Here is a 23,791-nt window from a genome sequence, read left to right as displayed (position 1 = left end):
AAAAGGCCCAGGAGCTACACTGAGAGTTTTGGTCCTTATTTTCCAGGCCTGTGGGGGGAATGTTACCTTTTAAACCAGCTCCATACATCCCACTCTAGGCCCCTGCGTTCCTGCATTGTGACAAAAACACAAGTGAAAGAACAACGAGTGAGTCACATGGGACCCAGGAGCCTCATTGTCTGCTTAGGGACATGGACATGGCCCCTGCATGCTGCCCCCCACTTCTACCCCAAGACTGAGCCACTTTCTCAATTAGATGGAGCTCAGGCCAGTTTAGAGGGTGGATACATGTGCACGCATGCATGTGCACACAGATACACATGCACGCACACACAGAGACACACATATGTATATGGAAACACATGCGCACACACACATGTACATACACAGACATACAAACACACAGCCACATATGCACACAGATACACATATGTATATGGAAACACATGCATGCTCAAACAGATGTGTACACATGTATCTACAGAGACATACACGGACACACAACCACACATGCATACGTACATACACACATATGCACACAGACACATACATAAAGATACACACACACACACGGAGGGATTCAGTGCCCACAGGGTATCTTTAGAAAAGTGCTACCCACACTTCTGGTTTGTGTGCTGCGATGAATTTAGAAGTCTGAAGTGAGCCCTACATTTTGGGAAATATGCTAACTTAACAAACTTTGCTTAGGAGCAAAAAGGCCCCCAAGGGGGAGATACAGGAGAACAAGAAAGCTGGGTTCAGGTTTAAGTGCAGGAGAACATCCCTGACTCAGGCTGCAGTGGTGCAGAATTGGTGATGGTATAATTTATGGGGTGATCAAAGTCTTTCCTGGAACGATTTAGGAGGAAGTGTTTTGCTAAGCAAACTATGTTGCAAAGGATTTCAGGGACCTTGTTTAAAATATTAAGAGAATCAGTTGTTTCCCAGCGTTTCGGAAGCATCATTTGCATACAATTAATATAATATTACAAATGATTTTCAATGATTGCTTCAGGGCCTTGTGTCCCCTAACAATTTTATTGGACATTTTTGTTAGATTGGTTTATAAGAAATTATGTAACTAGTTTTTTTAAAAAAAGTCTTGAAAATCTACTTTTTATCTAATCCCAGTTGGCCTTCTTGCTTCATGGACCCAAGGGAAGAGAAGTGGTCCAGTTTTCCCTCCCTGCTCCAAACCGCCCTGGAATCCGTGGCTTAAACATCAAAAATGTAACCCTCCTCCTGATTCTCTGAGCAGACTCAGCAGTTTGTTGGCTGGTTTGCCTGGGATCCTTGTGAGGGCGGGGCTCACTCCTGGGTCCAGGCTCAGCTGGGACACGATTGCATGTGTCCTTTCACCCCAGGCTTCGTCCTGGCAGGTTGTGCTCAGGAAACATTTCAAGAGGGTGACGGTGGAAGCTGCAAAGCACTTGAATGTCAAGGCCTCCATTACCAGTCCACTTGGCTGGGTCATGGAATGTCCAGATAGCTGGTAAAACACTATTCTTGGTTGTGTCTGGGGGGGTGTTTCTGGGTGAGGCCAGCATTTGGATTAGTGAACTGAGTAGAGCAGACGGCCCTCCCCGATGTGAGGGGCCTCGTCTGATCCACTGAGGACTTGAATAGAGCAAAAGTGGAGGGAGTTTGATTCTGTTTCTCTGCCTGACGGCTGAGCTGGGACCTGGGTCTCCAGCCCTTGGACTGGAACCACTGCACTGGGGCTCCTGCTTCTCAGGTCTCCAGGCTCAGACTAGAACTTGCACTGTTGGTTCTCCTGATTCTCTGGTTTTCAGACGTGGACTGGACTTAAGCGTCAGCTCTCTGGTTCTTGGGCTTCTGAAATTGGACTGGAAATACACCACCGGCTTTCTTGGGTCTCCAGCTTGTAGATGACAGAACTTAGGACTTCTCAGCCTCCACAATCATGTAAGCCAATTCCTCATAACACATCTCTTTGTGTCTATCTCTCTACCCACCTACCTGTCTCCTGTTCCTTCTGTTTCTTTGGAGAACTCTGGCTAATACGGCCCCTAAACTCATGCCTGTTATTTCCACCGCATTCCATTGGGTAAAGAAAGTCACAAGCCCCCTCCTCCCACTGGCCCCCAACCCAATTCAAGGGGAGGGAAAATAGACTCCAACTTTTTTTTATTTTAAAATTAAAAGTTTATTTTATTCTATTTTTTGGTTATTTATCATTTTTTAAAACTATTTTATTCAAGTACAGTTGATTTACAATGTTGAGTTAATTTCTGTCGTACAGCAAAGTGATTCAGTTATACATATATACACACATTCTTTTTCATGTTCTTTTCCATTATGGTTTATCACAGGTTATTGAATATAGTTCCCTGCGCTATACAGTAGGACCTTGTTGTTTATTCCTCCTGCATATAATAGTTTGCATCTGCTGATCCCAAACTCCCAGTCCGTCCCTCCCCCACCCCCTGCCCCCTTGGCAATAAGTCTGTTCTTCATGAAATAGAGTCCAACCCTTGGAGGAGTGGCAAAGAATTTGTGGTCTTATTTCATCTACTACAAAATATTACTAAAGATTGTTGATTTCTGGGGGACAGGGAGTGTAAGAGAATCAGGTGTTCATTTCCTTTCTCTGGAAGGTAGAAAAGATATTAAAGGAACTTTGCCGGGTATATCTCCAAGAGCGGCACAGAGAAGAGAGTCTGGATAAGTTCCCCTAGTAAGCCAGAATGTGAAGATTTGAAACAAAGATTCAAATGAAATCATTTAAAGGAAAACATTAGGGCTTTCTGCATGAAAGGATCCTACATGTCAGTTCTTACCCCAAATTCCCTCTCCGAATAGTGTCAAGTGAGCACAGAGGACGGATACTCTGAGTATTTTGTGACATTATTCTTAGCCACACACTTGGAACTGTCCACCTGACATTCCTTCCTGAGTCACTGATCACCATGAAAGTTTGCTAAGACCCTAAGTGGGCTCAGACACTGCGTTAGTTTGCCACAACAAAGTGCCACATACGGGTGGCTTAAACAGTCGGAATTTATTTTCTCACAATCACAGAGGCTGGAACTCCTAGACCCAGGTGTGGGCAGAGTTGGTTCCTCCTGAGGCCTCTCTCCTTGGTGTGTGGAGGGCTGCCTTCTCCCTGTATCCTCCAATAGTAGTCCCTTTGGGTGTGACTGTGTCCTGATCTCCTCTTCCTATAAGGACACCGGTCAGATTGGATTAGGGCCCAACTACATGACCTCATTTGAGCTTAATCATCTCTGTAAAGATCCTGTCTCTAAATACGGCCACATTGTGAGGTCCTGGGGCTTTACCATATGAATTTGGGGGGAAGGACGGGACACCATTTAGCTCACAACAGACAGCACCGTCACCTTTGCTGGAAATAATAAATTAGTAAACACGGCATTTTTTCTTTCCTTAGAATAGAAGGTATACTCCCAGTCTGGGGGCAGGCCCGTAGGCATGAGGCAGGTGGATTCACACCACGCCTAGTGTTGCCAATGTAGGCGCTGTAACAACAGCTAGGTTTCTGGTTGACAAGCAAAGGACTCCTACCTGCAATTTTTGGTTTGTACAAAAGTTGTTCTTTTTAAAATTTTAACTTCGGATGGCTTCATCAAAGGAACGACATTGACATGCATGCATTTAACTTGGAAAAACTTAAAAGAACTTTGTTAAATGTCAAAACGGCATGTACGAGCACCAAAGCTAACAAATGGAGGATTGTTTTCTCTTTTTCCTCTTGAATCTGGTGCTCGGCGCCTTCACTCACACACTTTCATCCTCCATCAATGACACCCCAGAACGGCAGAACCCTTTACAAACATTAATTAATTCTCCCAATCCTCCTGTGAAGTGTGTGTGTGGGTCATTCATTCCTCTCTTTTAAAGAGGAGACTTGAAGCCAAGAGGTTAAATGACTCACCCAGATGAAAGTCACCGGAGAGAGTTAGGAAATTGAGTTGGGTTCAAAATGGGGTCTGGAAAATTCATTATATGTTCTAAGAAGCACAAGTCCTAGTCCAAAGTGAACTGTTCATTGAAGCAGTCAGGTAGAACAAACAGAGCTTATGAGATTTGGAGATAAAATGGATTTGGGGTCTGAATAATGGGAAGGAATCGAAAAGACAATCTAGTCAACAACCAGCCCCCACCTCTAAGGGCCATCCGGCTAGAAAAGACACAAACTTATTCCACTCATGATTTAGACACTCCGTTCAAGGTGGTGATGCTGTCTGTGGTGTTGAAACGGAAAGAGGGGTGGGCAGATTTTTGAGAGTTCAGCGTAGGTTTGGTTCAGACCCCAGGTTCTCTGTGGATGAAGGGGGAGGATCTCACAAGAAGCACAGCTGCTTCCCCCATGCGGCTATGTGTCACGTGACAACTGTAAAGCCTCTGCTTACGGTCCAAGCAGACTCCACCTCCACCTGAGGACCAGCCACGCCACATCCTCCTCCAGACAGAAGCCCTTCTGAGAGGCACCTGGATTCTCACACGGGAGCAAAAGCCTAACTCAAAGTGGCTTAAGGGAAAAAAAGTCAGTCCCGGCAGTGCTGGCTTCGAGGCGTGGTGATAGCACCAGAACACTGGCCTAGCTCAGCTCGGCCTCGTTCTGTCCTGGCTCTCCTCTCAGGCAAACTTTTCCCTTGTAGATGTCCAATGTCTGCTGCTTCTCCAGAGCTTTCTAGCCTTCTGCAGAGGCATTTTAGTACAAAAGTGAAGAGCAGGAGTACTGGCCCCAAACTGAAAACTGTGTGACTGTGGACAAGTCATTTGACCTCTCTGTGCCTCAGTTTCCTCATCAGTACCAGGGGATGATGAGACACTCTTCCTCATAGCATGGTTGGGAGCATTAAGTGAGTTCAGGTCCATACTTAGTGTGGTGGTTAGCTCTACTCTAGAGAGTACTCAGTTATCATCAGCTATTGTTGTCACTGTTGATGCCACTGGTTGATTCATCAGAACTAGAAGTGCACTGGCCAGTAAGAGATGGCAGGGATCAAAGGTGAAGCTCAAGTATTGTTCTGGCACGGAATGAACAGTATCAGCTTGAAAGGGCTGAGGATGTGGGTCCCGAGGCAGGCTGTCTACCATCAGAGTGGGCCACATCTTCCTTTGCCTCAGTGTCTCCATCTGCTAAATGAAAATAATCAAACCGACTTTGTTAGCAGACTGAGAAGATTTAGCAAGTTACCCCATCTGGAAAGTTTAGAACTTCATCTATGATAAAATTCCAACAGTTTTCCTGATCGCAATTTTCAGGCTTTTTGTATGTGCACATTTGTGTGTGACTGGAAGAAACTGGTCATACTGCTCTTGTTACGTTCATCTTCACATTCCTGGCTGCGGACCTCCTAGGAGCCCAGTCCTGTGCTGAATGCTGAGCCCATGAGGAAGGAGGTAAAAGGCACTCTCTGTGACCTCCAGAATGAGCACAGTTACAAAGGCTGAGCGTGTACTGCATGCCAGGCACCACCCTAAGTTCTTTACGTCAATGACTTTTCATCTCTTGGATCGTGGCTTTTATTTCCAGCAATTCCATTTGCATCTTTCTTACAGTCTTCCTCTCTCTGCTGAAATTCCCCATCTGTTCATGCATCTTGTCTATTTCTCCATTAGGTCTTTGAATATATTAAGTATAGTTATTTTAAAGGTCCTGTCTGACAGTCCCAAAACACAGGTCATCTTTGGTTATGGTTCTGTTGACTCCTTTATCTCTTGACAATGGGGTGTTCTCTTCTTCCTTTTTTTGTGTCTCATAATTTTTAAATTAAATGTCAGACATGCTGTGTACAGGAACAGTAGAGACTGAAATGAATATTATTTTATTCCCAGAAGTAGGATTTTTTTCTGTCAGGTCATTAGTATGAGGGATTGAGGCAACCCTGTCAGGAGTTGAGCTGGGTTTGGGTTTTTTTGTTGTTAGGGTTACCTTCAGTGAACCAGAGACCTCAAACGCCTCCATCATGTGCTACTCTTACCTTGTGCTCCATCTCAGCCTTTAGCAGTCCCTGCTTGCCTGTATTATAGAGAGATGTGCCTTCCCTTGCTCTGGATTCTCCCCCATGCTGTTGCTTTTTATTTATGTAATTGATGATGTGGGCTTGGGGTGTTTTTTCTTCTGCAGCTCCAGCCTTGGTCTTAAGCAGGCACTGTGAGCCTGGGGTGGGGGTTCCCATGGGTCCTGTTCCTCCTGACTCCATAGCATATCCTCTGCCTTCTATCTGTGGGGGGGTCTTGGAAGGGAGAGCATCTCCCATCTCTCCTCCAGAGATAGCAGAGTTCTGCTTTAGATCAGTTCAGGATCCTGTGTCCAGCCCAGTGTCTCTCCTGCCTCTCCCCCATGGATATTTCTCCTCTAACTTCTGCACTGGTCTACTTTTGCCTGGGACTGAGGTTTCTGCCCCTCCCCTGGAAGGTCAGGGCTTTGCCTCATAGTGGATGTGAAGTGAAGTGGATGCTGGGTACCACCAAGAGAGGTGGCTCTCCAGGTTTCTCACCCTGACCCAGCTGTTTTCTTGTGACTTCCCCAGTGGAAAATCATGGAAAAGAGCTTGTGAGTGATTATGGACACCCCCTGTGTCTGGGGTCGCTGAGATTCTACACTGTCATCCTAACTCATACTCAGTTTTAAGAATTTATTCACACTCTAGATATTTTCCTCCCACTCACTTATATGCTGGCCGTTTTGTCCTTCTATATGTTGCCAAGGTAAAACACTTCCTGGATCCCACTTCTCCTTGGAGGGGCTTGTTACGCTTTTCTATTCAGCTCACCTGGAGGCCTTGGCACCTCAGCTGTCTCATGAGCTCAAGAAGGCTATGGTTTTATTAGATTATCCAGCTCTTCCTGCTTTTTAGGGTGAAGACAAAGCTTTCATGCAGGTTTCTCTTTCCTGATCTAAAGCATGGCTTTTCACAGGTGAATACTTGCAATCCTCTAAACAAGTCTATGAGGTAGGGATTCTTATTACCCCCATTTTACAGATGGAGAAACTGAGGCACAGACAAGTTCAATCACTTGCCCAAGGTAACCAGGGTCTGATGAGGGAGAACTCAGGCAGGCTGGTTCCAGGAGGAACAAACACATTGCTAACCATCATGTCACACTGCCTCTTCAGAGCCATGCAAACCAGCCGGGGAGGTTTAACTATGAAAACTGTTTAAGGGTCAAGTTCTAAAATGTGGTGATAGACATGGTACTAATGCAGCTCAAGGGAAGGGTCAACTCATCCACCAAAACACATGTGTTCATGTCGATATGGATTTGAGCTGGGCAAGGGGTTAAGATACCAGCCTTGGAGCCCATCAGCCCTGCATTGGAGTCCCATCGCCACGTCTTCATAGCTGTGTAACTCTGGACAAGTGTCACTTCTCAGACAAACCTGGAGAACAAGGAGGACCCAACAGGTGGTATGGTTATGCTTGTTGTAACTGTTATTCGTGTCTGCCTCTGCATGTGCACAATAGGTTATCATCCTCTAAACCATAAATATAATGTGCTTAAATGCTCTCCAGATGTAACAGATCCACTCCAATAATGCCTAAATCTGCTTTGCTGATAGCCATGGATGACTGTGCTGAACTCTTCATTCAACTATTATTTTTTGAGCACCTGCGATGCACCTAGAACTACAGAGGCCTGGGGATATAACAGTGAAAACGGCAGAAGGAAATATACAATAAACAGATCAACACATAGCTGAGACAACTTATAAAATAACAAAAGTTATTAAGAATATAGAAGAGAGTACCATAGATTGAATGTTTGTATTCCCCCCAAATTTATATGTTAAATTCTAACCCTCATTGTGATGGCATTAAGAGATGGTGCCTTTGGGAGGTGATTAGGTCATGAGGGTGGAGCCCTCATGGGTGGAATTAGTGCCCTTACAAAAAAGACCCCAGAGAGCTCCCTGGCCCCTTCCACCACATGAAGACATGGGAGAAGACAGTCATCTATGAACCAGGAAGCTGGGCCTCACCAGACATCACATCTGCCAGTATGTTCATCTCAGCCTTGCAGCCTCCAGACAAATGTCTGTTGCTTACACCAAGCCACCCAGTCTCCGGTACCTGTTATAGCAGCCTGAATGGACAAGTACAGAGTGTAAGGTGATGAAGAGGGCCTGAGGTTGGTGCTGGGGAGGAGGCACATCTTTGCACGGGGAAGTCAGAGAAGCCCATCTAAGGAGACTGTTGAGCTCAGATGGGCACCTCCACTCTCCCAGCCACACTGACTTTATGCTATTTCTCAAACACCCCAGGTTCATTCTTGCCTCATGACCTTTACACTTCTGTTCCCTCTGTGTGTGTTTCTGGGTCCCAGCACTGCTGCATGGTCACCTCCTTTTTGTCACTCAGGGCTTGGCGTTGTCTCCTCAGGAAGCCTTCCCTGACCTCCCAATCCGATCATCTTTCTCTACATCCCGGTGCCCTCGTCACCTCTTCTGTTTTATTCCTTTACAGCACTTCTCACTACCTGCATCTGTATTGCTTGTGGATTCTTTTACTTATTTTCCATCTGTCCCCCTAGAATTTGTCACATGAGAGAAGAATCTCTTCTCTCCTTTTACCACTGGATGCAGAGTTGAGCTTGGTTGGTCCCACACTGGAGATGCTCCATAGATCCCGGGTGTACAACACCCCAACACGTGCAGGATTGCTGGTGGGCATTACTCACAGAGGCTTAACCCAAGAGGATCTGCTTCTAAGGCTTAGGGTGGGGGCAGCAATTGGACAGGTGGGGGAACATCAGACCACCAGTCATGTTCTTCCTCTGCTGTGGGTGACCCCGAGCTCAATGTGAGCTGGCAGAGATAATGCTCTGAGGAGCTGCCGTGAAAATTGACACAAAACCAAAATCACAAGGATGAGCAGAAAGCCAGACCTCAAAGGGTGTGCTACTCAACCTTCCAGCCAGGCAGGAGCAAACGTGCCCCAGTTCCCCTGTGAGATGCCGAGTCACGCTGGCTGGAGCAGAGGCTGCCTGCTGGTGTGTATGATGACACGAGATTACATTTGCTTGGATTGAAAATGACAGTCAAGACCTCCTGGCTTGGTGGTTCTCTTAGACAAGCCTGCTCTAGAGTAAAGCCTGCCAGTGGTTCCAGAGGTGGCATGTGACTGAGCAATCAGTGCCTATTGGTTCCTGGAGGTAGCATGTGACTAATTAGACATCTCCCAATGGTTCCCAGAGGTGGCATGTGACTGAGTAGATAGTGTGCCCTTTGACTTCTGGAGGCTGTGATGAAAACGGCCCACACTTGCTAAGGGGCAGAAGGAGAGCTGCCCTGGATGAGCAACAACCATAGGAGTGCGTGTCTGATTCGGGCAAGTTCTGGGGTTCACAGCATGAGACCTATTAATGAGATCCTCAGCCCAGGATATGGACACATCTCAGGTCTATAGCATGACTTGGTTTAGCAAAGGAGCAATTTAATCATTTGTACAACCGATACTAAGGAGAGCCACCAGACGCACTCACCAAAAAAATCAACTAAGCATCCCCATTAGAGTCTTGTTCCGATTTCACATCACAATAAAACGTCAAAGGAAGAAAAGCTGATTTCTGATATTATTAGTTTGAACTTAGTGATACTCCCTGGAAGCGTGACATTCACGGGAAAAAAAGAATAGAAGGAGGTGGTGACCCAGAGTGTGCTGTTCATCTTTAGATCTGGGATTTCTGCTTTAATTCTCCTGAGCCCCCTTGCACACTTGGAGTCCAGGCTCCCTTCTGGTTGTCTTTTGCTGGGTAACAAACTGGCTGAATCTAGAAGCTCTAAACAACCAGGCTATTTTGCTCATGATTTTGTTGGTCAGACATTTGAGAAGGGCTCAGCTGGGGTTTGTCTCTGGTGGCTGGGGAGTCACTGGGGCTCTTCAGTCTGTACCCAGGGCCCCAGCTGCATACCTGATGCTCCCTCTGCATAGCCACTGCACCCTCCACGCGGCTGGGGCTCCTCACTGCATGACAGGGCTGGGGTAATCAGCTTGATTGTAGGGTGGCTGGCTTCCCTCCAAGCTGGAGTCCCAGTGGAGGGTCTGGAATCCCTTCCAGCCTTTGCACATCAGTTTGCAGAGCTGAGTCCTCAGAACCGTGTCCGCCCACCAGTCTGGTGTGCTCTGGGGAGGATCGGACAAGATGGAGTATGAAAAGGTGCTGTGAAATGGTCCAAGGCCAGGACGGAGGCCGGTATCAGGTCTTTCCCTGCTTGGCCCCTGAGCCAACCCCCTCCTCATTTTGTGCTCATTTGTCAGCTCCTTCCCCAAACATCAGGAAACGTGTAACAAGAGCATCAGAAACCGCGCCGAGCTTTGACCCTGGGTTTATGTTTCTCAGGTCCCCTTTCCTTTCCATCTTCAAGTCTTCAAATCTAGATTCCCGAGAAGAAGCCACTCCTTCCCTGGCTCTAGTAGGGCTGTTTCCCATCAGCTGGGCTGCCACTGTTTGATACCTATAAGTGAACCCAATTTAGCTGATTCATCTTGTGTTTAATTTTTATGTTAACATAACAAGGTTATAGAGCTGAACATGAGAGGCCAGGGAAAGAATTTATAATTTATAAGTGGCAGTTCTGATTTAAGACCAGGTTCCTGAAGGAAGTAGTTTGAAAAGGCACGTCCTCAGACAGAGGTTTTCTCTTCTGAGCTTGGAAAGCGTTCAGCCTGATTTAAATATAAAATCAAAGCTGTTGGCATTTAACAACTTCTGTTTAAAAGTCAGGGTTGACTTATAAATAAGACCCCAGGTTGGGCGATGGGGTTTCCCGGCATCAGTATATCATCCAGGCTTTATCAATGGAGAGAAAGAAAGCCGTGTATCTAGTAGAAGCTGGGAGGGCACGGAGATTTCTTGTTGGTGGTTTTTCCAGAATTAACCACCCTGTTCGTGCGCCTCTCCCAGGGAAGCCCCTTTGCTTTGCTCTCTGATGCTTTAGGTGTTGGCATTTGTGGGTTTTCTCAGACTCCAACTGGCATCCTCTTCTGAGTCTCTCGCATGAGCCCAAGGATGGTGCAAACATGGGGAAATACAGTCTTTTCCTCACTGAGCCTGACCCTTGGGTCCTTTGGAAACAGGTCAGGTTTGGGACAGCTCCTGGAGGGTCTATGCCAGAGGTGTGAAGAGGCAGCAAAAAGTGCAGGCCCTGGATGGGACAGCACATGTCACTCTCCCTCGGGACCTCGGCTTTCCCAAAGGGAAAGTAGCCCTACACTACTTTCCCATTCTTTCATAATTTCTTTCCTTTCTTTAGGATGGAACAATGCCAAGCTGACTATGGAAGGACCCAGAAATCTTAAGTTCTGGCGGGGAGACCGGCTGATTGATTCCTCAGAGTGGCTCTCATGCTGGCCTGGGAAGGCAAGCCTGGCCCTTCTCCCAGGACCTTATTAGGCCCTCGACATCCTGAGAATAAGAGGACAAGGACCCGCCACCCCTTCTCCCTCGCTGAAGCCACTTTGCAGAGTACCCTGAGAAGAGCCAGGCTGAAGAAAGCTGGTATTTAAACGTTCTGGAGTGGGAGAGAGGGTTGTTATGGAAACAAATTGCTCTGAGTCCCTAAAGAGGCTCAGCCCTGGCGAAACAAGAGGTGCGGGTGCCGGAGATGCAGAGGATAATATTTCAGAAAAGCTCTAACCAGACAGAAATTGCACATTTGCATTTTGGCTGGAATGTCTGATGGGTGTAGAAAGAGGGATGTGTGTATTTACAGCTCCCCTCTCAGGGTGTCGGAGTTGGGGGGCCCTGGTCTCCCACGCTTGATCCTGGAGCATCCCGCCCTCCTGGACAGCACTGTGCCTTCCAAGTCCTCGGGATTGAGGGATGCTGGGATGCAGGAGGCTGGGCCAGGCAGCAGTTAATTCCGGGGTTCATCCTCCACCCGGAATCCATGTGTCTCTGTGCCTTCCCAGCTGCCTGGCACCTAAGAAAATGCAAAGAAGAGTGAGGGACCAGCCCTCTGTCCCTTCTGTCCCAGCCCTCTGTCTGTTCTCACTGGTGTGAGTGAGAACACAGGGTGAATACCAGGTTCTGCAGGTTTATTGGCACAGGGCTGGCTTGGGATCATGAAAACACTTCGGAACTTGATAGAGTTGGTGGTTGCACATCATTGTGAACGTGCTAAACACCACCGACTTTGTGCACGTTAAAAATGGCTCATTTTATGTTATGTGACTTGCAGCTCAATATGAAAAGGAAAACTAAAAGCCCTGGCGATGCTGACAAGCTGGGCGGTGGGGCATGCGGGCCCCGCCCCCCTGGTCTTTCTACCCTCTCCCCTGGGCCCACATCTGGGCATGTCCTCAAGTCCCCCGAGAATCAGCCCCTGGATCTTAAACGGCACCCCCTCTGCCCCGGCCTCGGCGTGATGGATGGAATTGGTGGCCCTCCCACCGCCCCGTCTCTCGGGCGCGAGCGGGTTAAGGGACATGGAGAGCTTACACGTGGGGAAGGAGCTGACTCCAGAGTGTCGCCCGCACGACACCTGTGAAGGGCTGGCTCGTCCACCGTGCCGTCCTTCCCAGCCGAGCAGACTGCACACTCTGGCTAAAGACTTTGCTTGCCGGCCTGGTCTGGCCTCGGCTGTGGCCGGGCCTGGGATAGGCGGGCCTATCACCCTGAATAAGGGCTTTGCGTCCTTAAACCAGGAAAGCCACTTCTGCCATCAAGCTGGCCCGGGACCTTCTCCCTTCATCTCCCCACAAAGATCCAGTCATGCTCATCGATCAAAAGAAACACAGCAGCGAGTTAGAAAACTCCAGTAACTGGAGTGTAGCAGCTGCAAATGAATCCTTGTCCACTTTCCTTCTCTGGTGCCTGCGGCCTAATTAGGTTGTTCCCAAGAGATGGGGCTTCCGAGGAAAGTGCATGTGGGGGACTGGGGTCTGAAGCCCACTCTGTGTGCCTTGGACGTGCCTGCCTGGCTCTGCCTGGTCATTCTCCAAAAGGCTCCAGGCTGCGTTGGCGCCCCAGGTTTGGGTTCAGGCACCTTGGCTGCCCCTGTCTCCTCCCCAGGTGCAGCCCCCTGGGGTGATGCTACAGAGTCCTCTGGGGACACATTCCTGGCCACCTACCAGTGGGCCACTGAGGGGACCCGGTACCAGGGTGGGCAGTCCTGTCGCCTCAGGAGCAGGGTGGAGCATGAAAGATGTGGACTGGAGGTGGAGGGAGGGTCCTGGTCCGGGGAGGGGGAGGAAGCAATCAGCTGTCACGCCAACTGACAGTGACTTGGGAAGTGGAGCTGTGACCCGGACTCGTGGCTGCTCTTAGAGAACTCAGGGCAGGTCCCTGCATCTGTTACGGCCGATGACACCCGTGTTGCATAAGGATCATGAGGCAGGCTGAAGGAAGGATGCCCCCTTCCGAGTCGGGTACCAAACGGCCCCTCTAATGCCACAGCTGAGTTCCTGTGCCCTGGAGATCATTCAAGAGCTCAGAGAGGCCCTTGGGATACGCTGGGAGCAAGTTGCAGCTGCAATTTTCACTCTCCGTCTGCAAACCCATCAGCACCCACAGGCTTCTTCCCTCACCCCAAGACTTTGACTCCCTTTACCGTCACTTGTTTTTTTCCAGCTTTGCTGAGATATAATTGACTAATAAAACTGTATAGATTTAAGGTGTACATGATATGTGTATATATTGTGAAATGATCACCACGGTCAAGGTAACTGACACATCCCTCTCCTCACATAGTGACCATTTGTGTGTGTGTGTGTGGTGAGATCACTTAAGACCTACAATCTCAGGAAATTTCAAGTAGACAATGAGGTATTATTAACTGTAGTCACTGTGGTGTACGTTCGGTCCCCAGAACTTGTCCCTCTGATAATGAAGACTTGTACCTTTTGACCTGCATCTCTCCATGCCCCCCACCCCAGCCCCCAGTAACCACCACTGTACTCTCTGCTTCTGTGAGTTCAACTGTTTAAATTCTACACATAAGTGAGATCGTGCAGTATCTGTCTTTCTCTGTCTGGCTTATTTCACTTGCCATAATGACCTCCAGGTTCACCCATGTCCTTGAAAATGGCAGGGTTTCCTTCTTTTCTGTGGCTGAATCATATTCCATTGTCATGTATACCACGTTTTCCTTATCCTTCCATTGACGGACACTTAGGTTGTTTCCATACCTTGGTGATGGTGAACGAAGCTGCATTGAACATGGTGGGAGTGCAGGCGTCTCTTTGAGATCCTGATTCCATTTCCTTTGGAGACACTCTTGACTTCTCGTAACCTGCTTTAATTTTCCACATTTGTTTACGTGTTCGTTATCTATCTCCCATGCTGGAAAGTAAACACCATTCAAGCAGGGGCTTTGCTGCTCTGGCTGTCTCCCCAGATCAGGGCCCCGGGCACATAGCAGGGACATACTGAATATCAGCTGAATGAATGAATGAATGTCTGATGGAAGAAACACCGTGCCTCCCACACGGGCAAACTCTGAACGTGATGAGGTTACTAGGCTAAATACAGAACCCCCAGGTACATTTGGGTTCTAAATAAACAATGAGTGATACTTTAGCGTAAGTATATCCCAAATATTGCACAGGACATACTTATGCTAAAAAGTCATTTGTTCGTTTCTGTATAATTCAGACATAACTGGGCTTCCTGTATTTCTGTTTGCTGGATCACCCCCGGGATGGCTTTGTCTCTGTGTTGTTCTCTTTCTTTCTCTGATGTGTCAGTTGCATAGTCACTCCGTCATGTTTTGGGGCCGCCTGACACCCCTTGGACCCACACTCCCTTCCAGGTCTCCCCTTCTCTCTGCTTCGGAGCACAGCTGGCCTCCTCCCCTCCCACTTTTCCCAGCATCGCTTCCCCAGTGGGTGAGGGGGAATGGGATCCCGCACAGCCCAACCACGTGTCCTGCTTCCATTCTCACCTTACAGGACAGTGCGGCAGCATCCACGCTCTTGCTGCTTTCTCCCTCTGGCCCCAGGGTGGTCAGGCCCCTGCTCTCCTCCCACCTCTCTGGCTGGTTCTCCTCCATCTCTGATCTCACTCTGATCCTAAATGCGGGACAGTCAAGGCTGGTCCTGGGGCCTCCTCTCTATGCATGTTCTTACCTCTGTTTCCATGGATTAAACACCAGCCCAGATTTACTCCAAATGTCCAGATCAGTCCCTCCAACCAGCTACAGGACACCCGCCTTGAAAGTCTCCCAAGTCCCTCAAATTTACCAGATTGAGAACTGAACGTTCCCAGTTAAATGGCCCCACTGTCCCCATTACAGGTAGGGACATCAGGGTCCCCAGGTGCTCTGGTCAAAAGCTGAGTCATGCCTCACGATGCCTCTTCCTCACACATCAACCCTTCCCACCCCTGTGCAGGAAAGAACCACCCCAGCAGGCCTGGCGTGTCCACACCCCACACATTGCAAACTCCTCCAGGTCACCTCCAAGCCCTAGGAATACCCTGCCTAATACGTGTCTGTCCAGCTGACACCTCGCCCTGATAGACTGTCTGTGCAGAGTGATTTATGGTGGGGCCTTGGGCCGTGCGGTGTCCATGTGACCTCTCAAGGGGAAGCAGGTTCATGTACCTGGGCACTTCATGCCTGCGTCACCTGGATAGCAAGGCTCAGGTGAGCTTCCCTGGTTGGCAAGACTCTGCATGTTGTCACACATCTTTGTCAGGAGAGGGAAAGCCTGTCCGAATGGCTCCACTGGGAGAAGACGACGGGGAGCTTGTGTTTGGTCCTCCCAGACTCTGCCTCTGAGCCTCTTCCTTGGGCGAATTTTAATCTGCCTCTTTTCACTGTAATAAACTGTAATCTTGAGGATAATGGGTTTTAGTGAGTTTTGTGAGTCCTCCTAGTGAATCACTGAACTTGAGGGTGGCCTTGGGGACCCCTGACAACAACCTCCAAAACAAAGCTCAGGTCTGCCTGAATCCCCCACCCCCTTCCCGTGTCCACGCCAGCCCCGCCCCTCGCACAGACCGTGGCTCTCTCTACACAGCCATGCACCATCTTATCACGTCACCTCCTGCCTAAACACTTTGATGGCCTTCCATTGCTCCCTAGATTAAACACCAAGTCCTGCCCACGTGGACTACTGGCCCCTTCCTCAGCATGGCCCGGCCACTGTGCTTTCTTTCCATCTGTATCAGTTTCCTGGGAGCTTCTCTAACAAATCACCACAAACTGGGGGGCTTCAACAGCAGACATTCATTATTCTTTCAGTTTTGGAGGCCAGAAGTCTGAAACCAAGGTGTCGGCAGGACCGCCCTCTCTCTGAAGACTCTAGGGGAGGGTGCTTCCTGCCTCGTCCGGCTCCGGGGGCTCCAGGTGTGCCTTGGCTTGTGGCCGCCTCCCTCCCATCTCTGCATCATCTCCACGTGGCCTCTCTTCTCTGTGCATCCCTCTTCTTCCAAGGACTCTAGTCACTGGAGTTAGCCGCCCCCTCCCCCAATCAGGTTAACATCATCTTAACTAACTACATCTGCAAAGACCCTATTTCCAAATAAGGTCACATTCTGAGGTTCCAGGTGGACATGAATTTGGGGGGAAAAGATTCAACCCCCTACATCATCTATGAATACATCAAATTGCTTTCCAGACCAGGGATTTTGCCCCTGTTGTTCCCTCTGCCTGGGACCCCCACATCCTACCTTCCTTTCTGTACGTGGCTGTGTCTTCTTTGTTCTAGGATTCTGGCCTAGATGTCACGTCCTCTGAGAGTCCTCCATGGCTACCCCAAGGTGGTCGCCTCTGATCTGCACTCTGTTTCCTTCAAGTGCTGCACCCAGTTTACTTGTTGAAATGCTCTCTGCTCCCCCATCAGACGGTCAGCTCAGTGAGGAGCTTCTTCGAGTGAAGCCTGGACCCAAACAGCTCGGGTCTGAAGCACAGATCTTCCCCTGGTCCCCTTGAGCCCTGGGTGCCTCTGTTCCAAGAGCCTCCTTGCCCATGCTCACTTGCAAGTGAGTTTATACACAGAAGCCCATCACAGGGTATCTGGAACGTGGTAAGTAAGTACAGCACAGATGTCAGCTCTTCCCATGCTGACCCACACATGGACAGCCGGGCACACAGCAGACACTTTCACAAGTATGTGAAGCCTGCCCACCTGCTCACACTGCCCCTTCCTTACCCTCCGCCTGTCCTGACAACGCGTGCAGCAGGCTTCTCTCCTTCCCACAGCCTCTGAACTCTCCCCCAAGCCTGAGCAAGCACGGAAAAGGGGGACCTGCTCCCCCTTATCAGCGTCTCCTGGGAATCAGTGTACCACAGCGGGATGCTCTCTGGGGAACCTCTGTCCATTTCCCCTCGCTTGTGCAGAGGGTCAGGGACATCCTTCACAGGCTTGTGCAGATGGCCAATAAGTGACGCTTTCTGTGACTTGTCCCTTCTGCACCACAGCGGCTGACCTGCCATAGGAGACAGTCTTGAAAAACGCCGGCACCAAGACAGATGTTCCTGTGGCTGGGCCCAAGGGCACAGTCAGCCCCCAGCATCTGTAACGTGAAGCTGGAGCACGCGGGCTGGGATCTGATGCCAGGACACCCAAGGGTAGGTGGGTGGGGCATGTGGGCAAAGCTGAGGCCAGAGTCCAGTGGCCTTACCCACGACCCAGCCTCCTGCAGCCCCTGCCTTGGGGGGCCCCTCCTCCTTCGCTCCTCTGCTCAGGCCCATAACTCGGTGTCCAGGGCCTGAAATCCCAGAGGCCAGAGCTCTTGTTTGCCTTCCTCTTTTAGGCCCCAAGAATTCACATCTTAGCCCAAAGCCAGGGAAGCGTTCCCTGAACTTCTCTTTGCTGGTCTGTCCCTGTAGCTGGGCAGAGTCTCCAGCTCCCTGATCCACACCCCTCCCTGCCACCTCACCTTGTCGCCCTTCGGAGCTTAGGGAGGTGACAAATATGACACCAAGACCAATGATTCCATTGTTTGTTTTCCCTCCATCGCCTCCAGCTGGTAAGATTATTTTAGTTCCAAGGATGGAAGCTGGGGCGGGGTGGGGGAAGCTGGTGGGGGGGGTCAGAGTGGGGGGCATGCCACGTCTTTCTTTCAGCTCTTTCTGCATCTCAAATTTCCATCTGGTCTCCCCCACTCTGGGCAGCCTCCTCTTTGCCTGTCTTGTTCCGTCTCAGCCTTCCAGGAGAGGTTAAAACGAGTCTTTCTTGCCTCCCCAAGTGAGAATGGACGCTCCTTTCCCCATGTTTCTGCAGATTTTTAAGAATGAACAATTGTCCTTGTACAGATCAGACAGACACCCCTGCCTTTCCCACAAGAACTTAGGGTCCCTTGAGGGCAGGGTGACACTGGGCCTTAGTCACCTATGCCTCCGTCCAACTATTAGCCAAATGCTTGGGGTGGGGCGGGGAAGGGGGGCATTGTGATGGTGGATATGGGAGAAACAAAACAACAAGCAATGCATTAAACAAAAACAAAAGCAAACAACCCAGCAATGCATTAATCAACAGAGATGCGCAAAACTAGCCAACACGGGCCTATTATTGGTGTGTGTGTGTGTGTGTGTGTGTGTGTGTGTGTGTGTGTGTGTGTGTATCTACATAGAGATACATAAAAATATATTCTATATATTTTCTACTATAAGATAGGGAATATAGGGACTTCCCTGGCGGTCCAGTGGTTAAGATGCCACACTTACGCTTCAGGGGGCATGGGTTCAATCCCCGGTCAGGGAACTAAGATCCTGCATACATTGCAGTGAGCCAAAAATAAATAAATAAATAAATGATAGGGATTATAATAAAGGGATACTGTATATCATAACAAATGCATCCAAATTATAGTGTTTATTTTTAGGATACTCAGTAAGTACCTATGGGACAAGTGAATAAAAGTAGGTATTGATATTGGGACCGCTTGCTGGGAAGTTGTTAAAACATATGCTGTGGCCACACAGTGAGATTGCCGTTAGTCTGCTGATTTCCTGTCACTGATGAGTTGCTCTGGAGGCTGCAGAACTCGTGATAAAGCGCTGGCACCCGTCACTCACCAGTCCAGGAGAAAATATAACCCTGCAAAGTCATCTTGACACATGAGCAGGGAGAGGTTCTTCTTAAGTGAGGTTCCCACTGTCCCCCATGGGGGGCTGCTGCCTATCAGCCCCCTTCACCAGCAAAATTGAAAAGTTGAGGGCAAAGTCTTCTTGGATGTGGGAGAGTTCCCCCACCTTCAGATGGCAGGCTTTCACCCATCGCTCAGAACCAGTTTTCACCTTCAGTCATTTGGAACGGATGTTCTAAAAAGTACCATGGGGGCAGACATCCCCTGTGTGTCCTAGGTGTCCCTTAGTGTGTGTGGCATCTTAGGGATGAGTGAAGGCAGGGCTGTCCTGGTGTGAGTGAGGCCAGTGCACACGCACACACACACACAGACACACGCTCCCTCTGGAGATGTGGTGAAAGGTGCTCAAAAGATAAGACTTAAAGAATGAAGAGGGACCAGCAGAGAAACAGCTCTGCTGGCTGATCGGTTGGCCTCCTCATCCAAGTGATTTCCTGTGTTCCAGAGTGAGGAGGAGAAATGCTGACGCCAGAGGAATGTGAGTTCATCCTCAGCAAAGCTTCCTAAAACCCAAGTGATTTGGGGGCTCCCTCCCCCAACCAAGATTGTTTTCCCTTCCACGGCCAGCGAACGTGACTCACCAAATGTGTCCCATTTTTACCCTGGAAAGTTGTCACTTGCTGTAAGTGCCCTTTTCCATCTCGGTTGTTGTGATTACAAGATGAATTGCTTCTGATTTGGAAGGAATTGCCCTAATTTGTGCACCCACTCCCATATCATTTCTCCATCATGGGTTCTGGAGTCTGTCCAGCCATTGTGATTAATTTGGGACGATGAATCACAACCCACACCCAGTAGGGACAGGCACCCAGTGGGGACACTCGTGAATGTTAAGTCATCTCGGCTCTGTTTCCACCCCGGCTGGCGCGCTGCAATTCAGTCTGGCACTAACCACCCGCAGTTAGTGCAGACCCCACAGGTTGGGCTCATTGCTCCATAAGAATGTTCCAGCTTCAGACCAGCCCTACTGCAGACCAGCTGCACTTCGGGGGTCCCCAGGCTGCCCACACCGCTGGCTGACTGCCTATAAATTTGGGGGTTCCCGTGACTCTCATAATTTACTATGACGACTCACAGAACTCAGAAAGCGCAAGAGTTTTCCCACCATCAGGCTAGGTTTTCACCCATCACTCTGAATCCCTTGTGATAATTTTACCATAAAGACCACAACTCAGGAACAGCCAGATGAAGAGACGCAGAGGGTGAGACCTGGGGAAGTCCTAAACACAGAGTTTCTGTGTGTTGCCCCCATGGGATCAGAGTGTGTCACCCTCCTGGCACATCCATGAGTTCAGCAAACATGAAGCTTCATCAAGCCTTGGTGACGAGAATTTTTACCGAGGTTTCATTACATAGGCCAGTTGATTGAATCATTGACCACATAACAAAACTCAGTTTCTAGTCCCCGTCCCCTCCCTGGATGTCAGGCTGATATCACCCACTCAAAGCCCCAATCCTCTAATCTCATGGTTGGTCTTCCTGTGACCAGCCCTCATCCTGAACCATCCCATTTCTTTTTATTTTCTCAACTTTATTTTATTTTATTTTATTTTAATTTTTAGATTTTTAATTTAATTTTTATTTTACATTAGAGTATAGCTGATTTACAGCCGTCTCATTTCTTAGCATAAACTCAGGCGTTGTGACCCCAGAGGCTCACAAATAACAGACAGTCCAATTCCTGGGGAAATTCCAAGAATTAATCTTCCACCCAGGAACCAGGGATAAAGACCAATCAAATTCTTTATTATACAACATTTTGTTAGAAATGTGACCATAGAACTAAATCATTGAATGTGGATATACAGCTTCTGGAAATAGCACTGGAACATAGATCTTGGCTAAATGGAATCAGACCAATTTTGCATCCAGCCTAATATCCTGTTTCTGACAGCAGAACTAAACATACTTTGCAAGACATCCAGTTACTCTCCCTAAGTCAACCCCAAATGGCAGTATGACTCCAAACTCCCTTTACAACCTGGTAGGACTCTGGGGCCCATTCATTGATCAAAACTCCTCTGGGGCCATTTAATTCTCAGTGCCACCTCTCCTGCTAATTAATGGTCTGAGGTTAACTGGGAACTCATTTTTCAAGATAATCTCAAGGTCTGGTGAATACCTGCAAGACTTGATAAAAAGGAATATTTCAGCAAGCCCATAGTTACTACTACTGCAGCAAAGACACTGAGAAAGAGTGTGCTGGGGGGAGGGATAAATTAGGAGTTTGGGATTAACAGGTACACACTACTACATATAAAATAGATAATCAACAAGGACCTACTGTATAGCACAGGGAACTCTACTCAAAAATCTGTAATAACCTATATGGGAAAAGAATCTGAAAAAGAATGAATACATATATATATATATATGTATAACTGAATCACTTTACTGTACTCCTGCAACTAACACAACATTGTAAATCAACTATAATATAAAATTTTAAGAAAGAGTGCGCTGAAAACACTTGTACTGCATAGCCTCCTCTTTAAATATTTACATCACCCCCTGGAAGCGACCCCCCATCCACTTTGCTATTTGTTGTTCATGCTCTTTGACCTTTCCCCAGATCTCTGATGGTTTTCTAAAGAGTTAACCAGAACGACTACAAAAAGCAGACCTCAGAAGAAGCCACAACTTTCCAGGAATTTAGAAGCAGGTGAAAATCATCCACAAAATACAGATGAACCCAAGGAGCGTATTCAACAATCAGAATTAACTTAAAATGAAGTCTTATTGTTCCTCAGAATAGTCGCTCTGGCCCTGGAGAGTTGTGCGTGTCCACCCTTAAGTCTTTGAGTTCAAACACCATCTCATCAGGTCTCCCATCTGAACACGTCACACACGCATCACCCATGCCATACTCTGCCGCCCTTGCTCCAAAGCGCTCTGCTTCAAAGCACTCATCACCACTCGGTGTCATCTTTTATGTATTTCCAGCTCCCCCTTATGAAGGCATAAGGTCCCACGAGCTTAGCTCTGCTTGTTTTATTTATCCCTGTGTCTCCTGCTGCTAATGTAGACATGTGCCTGTCAAGGAAAACAAAGAAAAAGAAAACCCACTCAGTTTTTTCCTTTCCTGTGTGAAAAACTCGGCTCTTCCTCACTATGGGTTTCTTCCCTGTGAGTCTTTCTTTACCCTCATTTAGAACAGTTCTGACATTCCACGTAGGGGGGGTTTTGCCCATATTAAGCAATTCTCTGTGACACAGCTGAGGGTCCTACAATTTAACTCAATTCTGAAGCTAGCTGTCAGGAGGCTGTGTCAAATCCCAGAGTTTTAGGGCTCAGTCCTACAGGATTGCCCCCAGCACCTCCAATCACAAGCCAAGATTGTCACCTGTGCTTCTGATCAACTAGATATAGACTGAAGGTTCCAAAGACCCCTCCTTGGGTTTGAGAGGGGCTCACATAAGCAGAAACACTTATGATTACCAGTTAATCCAAAGATATGATAAAGAATATCGATAAACAGCCAGATGAAGAGATACACAGGGTGAGGTCTGGGAGGGTGCTGAGCACAGGGGCTTCTGTCCCCTTGGAGTTGGGGTGTTGCCCCTTGGAAGAGATGAGTTTTCCCACCTGGAAGCTCTCCAAACCTGGTCCTTTTGGGTTCTTATGGCAGATTCTTTGTATAGACAAGATTGATAAACCTACTGGCCATTGGTGATTGAGTCAACATCCAGCCCCTCTCCCCTCCCTGGAGGTTGGGGGATGGGACTGAAAGTTCCAATCTTCTAATCACACGGTTGGCTGCACTGGTAACTAACCTCCATTCTTAGGTTTGGTGCAAAAGTCTCCTCATTAACATGACAAAACGCCCTTGTGATTTTCATCGCTTAGACAATTCCAAGCGTTTTGGAAACCCTGTGCCAGAAACAGGGACAAAGACCAACTATTTCTTATGAACCACAGTGTTGCAGTGCTGCTCAGACAACATCTGTGTATTGACATCAGACGAATATGCTGTTTCTCCAGGATAGACCATGTGCAGAGGCAGGAAGACGACTTTCTGTGATGTCCTGGAAAAAATTCTCAGATCAGGTCCAGCTTAGGAAACCTGGTGTGTGAGCTCCCTTCCATGCTTGAGGTGCTGAGACTCCTTGCTAAGAGCCTTGAGCTTAATTTTAACACTGCTGGAAGTACAGATGATGTGGGTTAGGGCCCTAAAATATAAGTTTGATTACTTTATTAGACTCTTTGAAAGGCATACCCAGACTGGAAAAATCAAAGATGTCACCCTCTGAGACAAGGAGAAGAACTTAGAAAAGATTCTGTATCTGGGGATGAAAAACATGCCAGGTAAGAGTCCCCAGGTATTGATGCTAAGACATGTTGTATTTCCCACCTTTATAATTGACCTGGAGGAGAAAGTCACCATTTGCATTTCCAAGGTTATAAATGAACTTGAGCTGTACCAGGCAGTGAGGGGCAGAGACAGGGGAGGGGACAGTGGGGAGGTCTTGTAAGGGCGTCCTTGTGCCCAAACCCAGCACAGCCATCAGTCACTTGCTGTTTTGAGAAGTGAAGTTGTGTCAAGGTGAGAGCCCAGACTCTGCAGCCGGAATCTGAGCCTGGGTTCAAACTTGAGTTCTACCATCACTAGGTGTGTAGTCGTGGGCAAGCTGCTTCACCAACTTGTGCCATGGGTTCTCCATCTGGAAATAGTAATTGTGCTTAACTGATACAGTTTAATTTCTTCCTCTCTTTCTTTCTTTCTTTCTTTCTTTCTTTCTTTCTTTCTTTCTTTCTTTCTTTC

Source organism: Aethalodelphis obliquidens, unplaced genomic scaffold (genome assembly GCF_003676395.1).
Source record: "Aethalodelphis obliquidens isolate GAN/ISIS:26980383/991018 unplaced genomic scaffold, ASM367639v1 scaffold9, whole genome shotgun sequence".
NCBI lineage: Eukaryota > Metazoa > Chordata > Mammalia > Artiodactyla > Delphinidae > Aethalodelphis > Aethalodelphis obliquidens.
Note: the sequence above shows the minus strand (reverse complement) of the source record.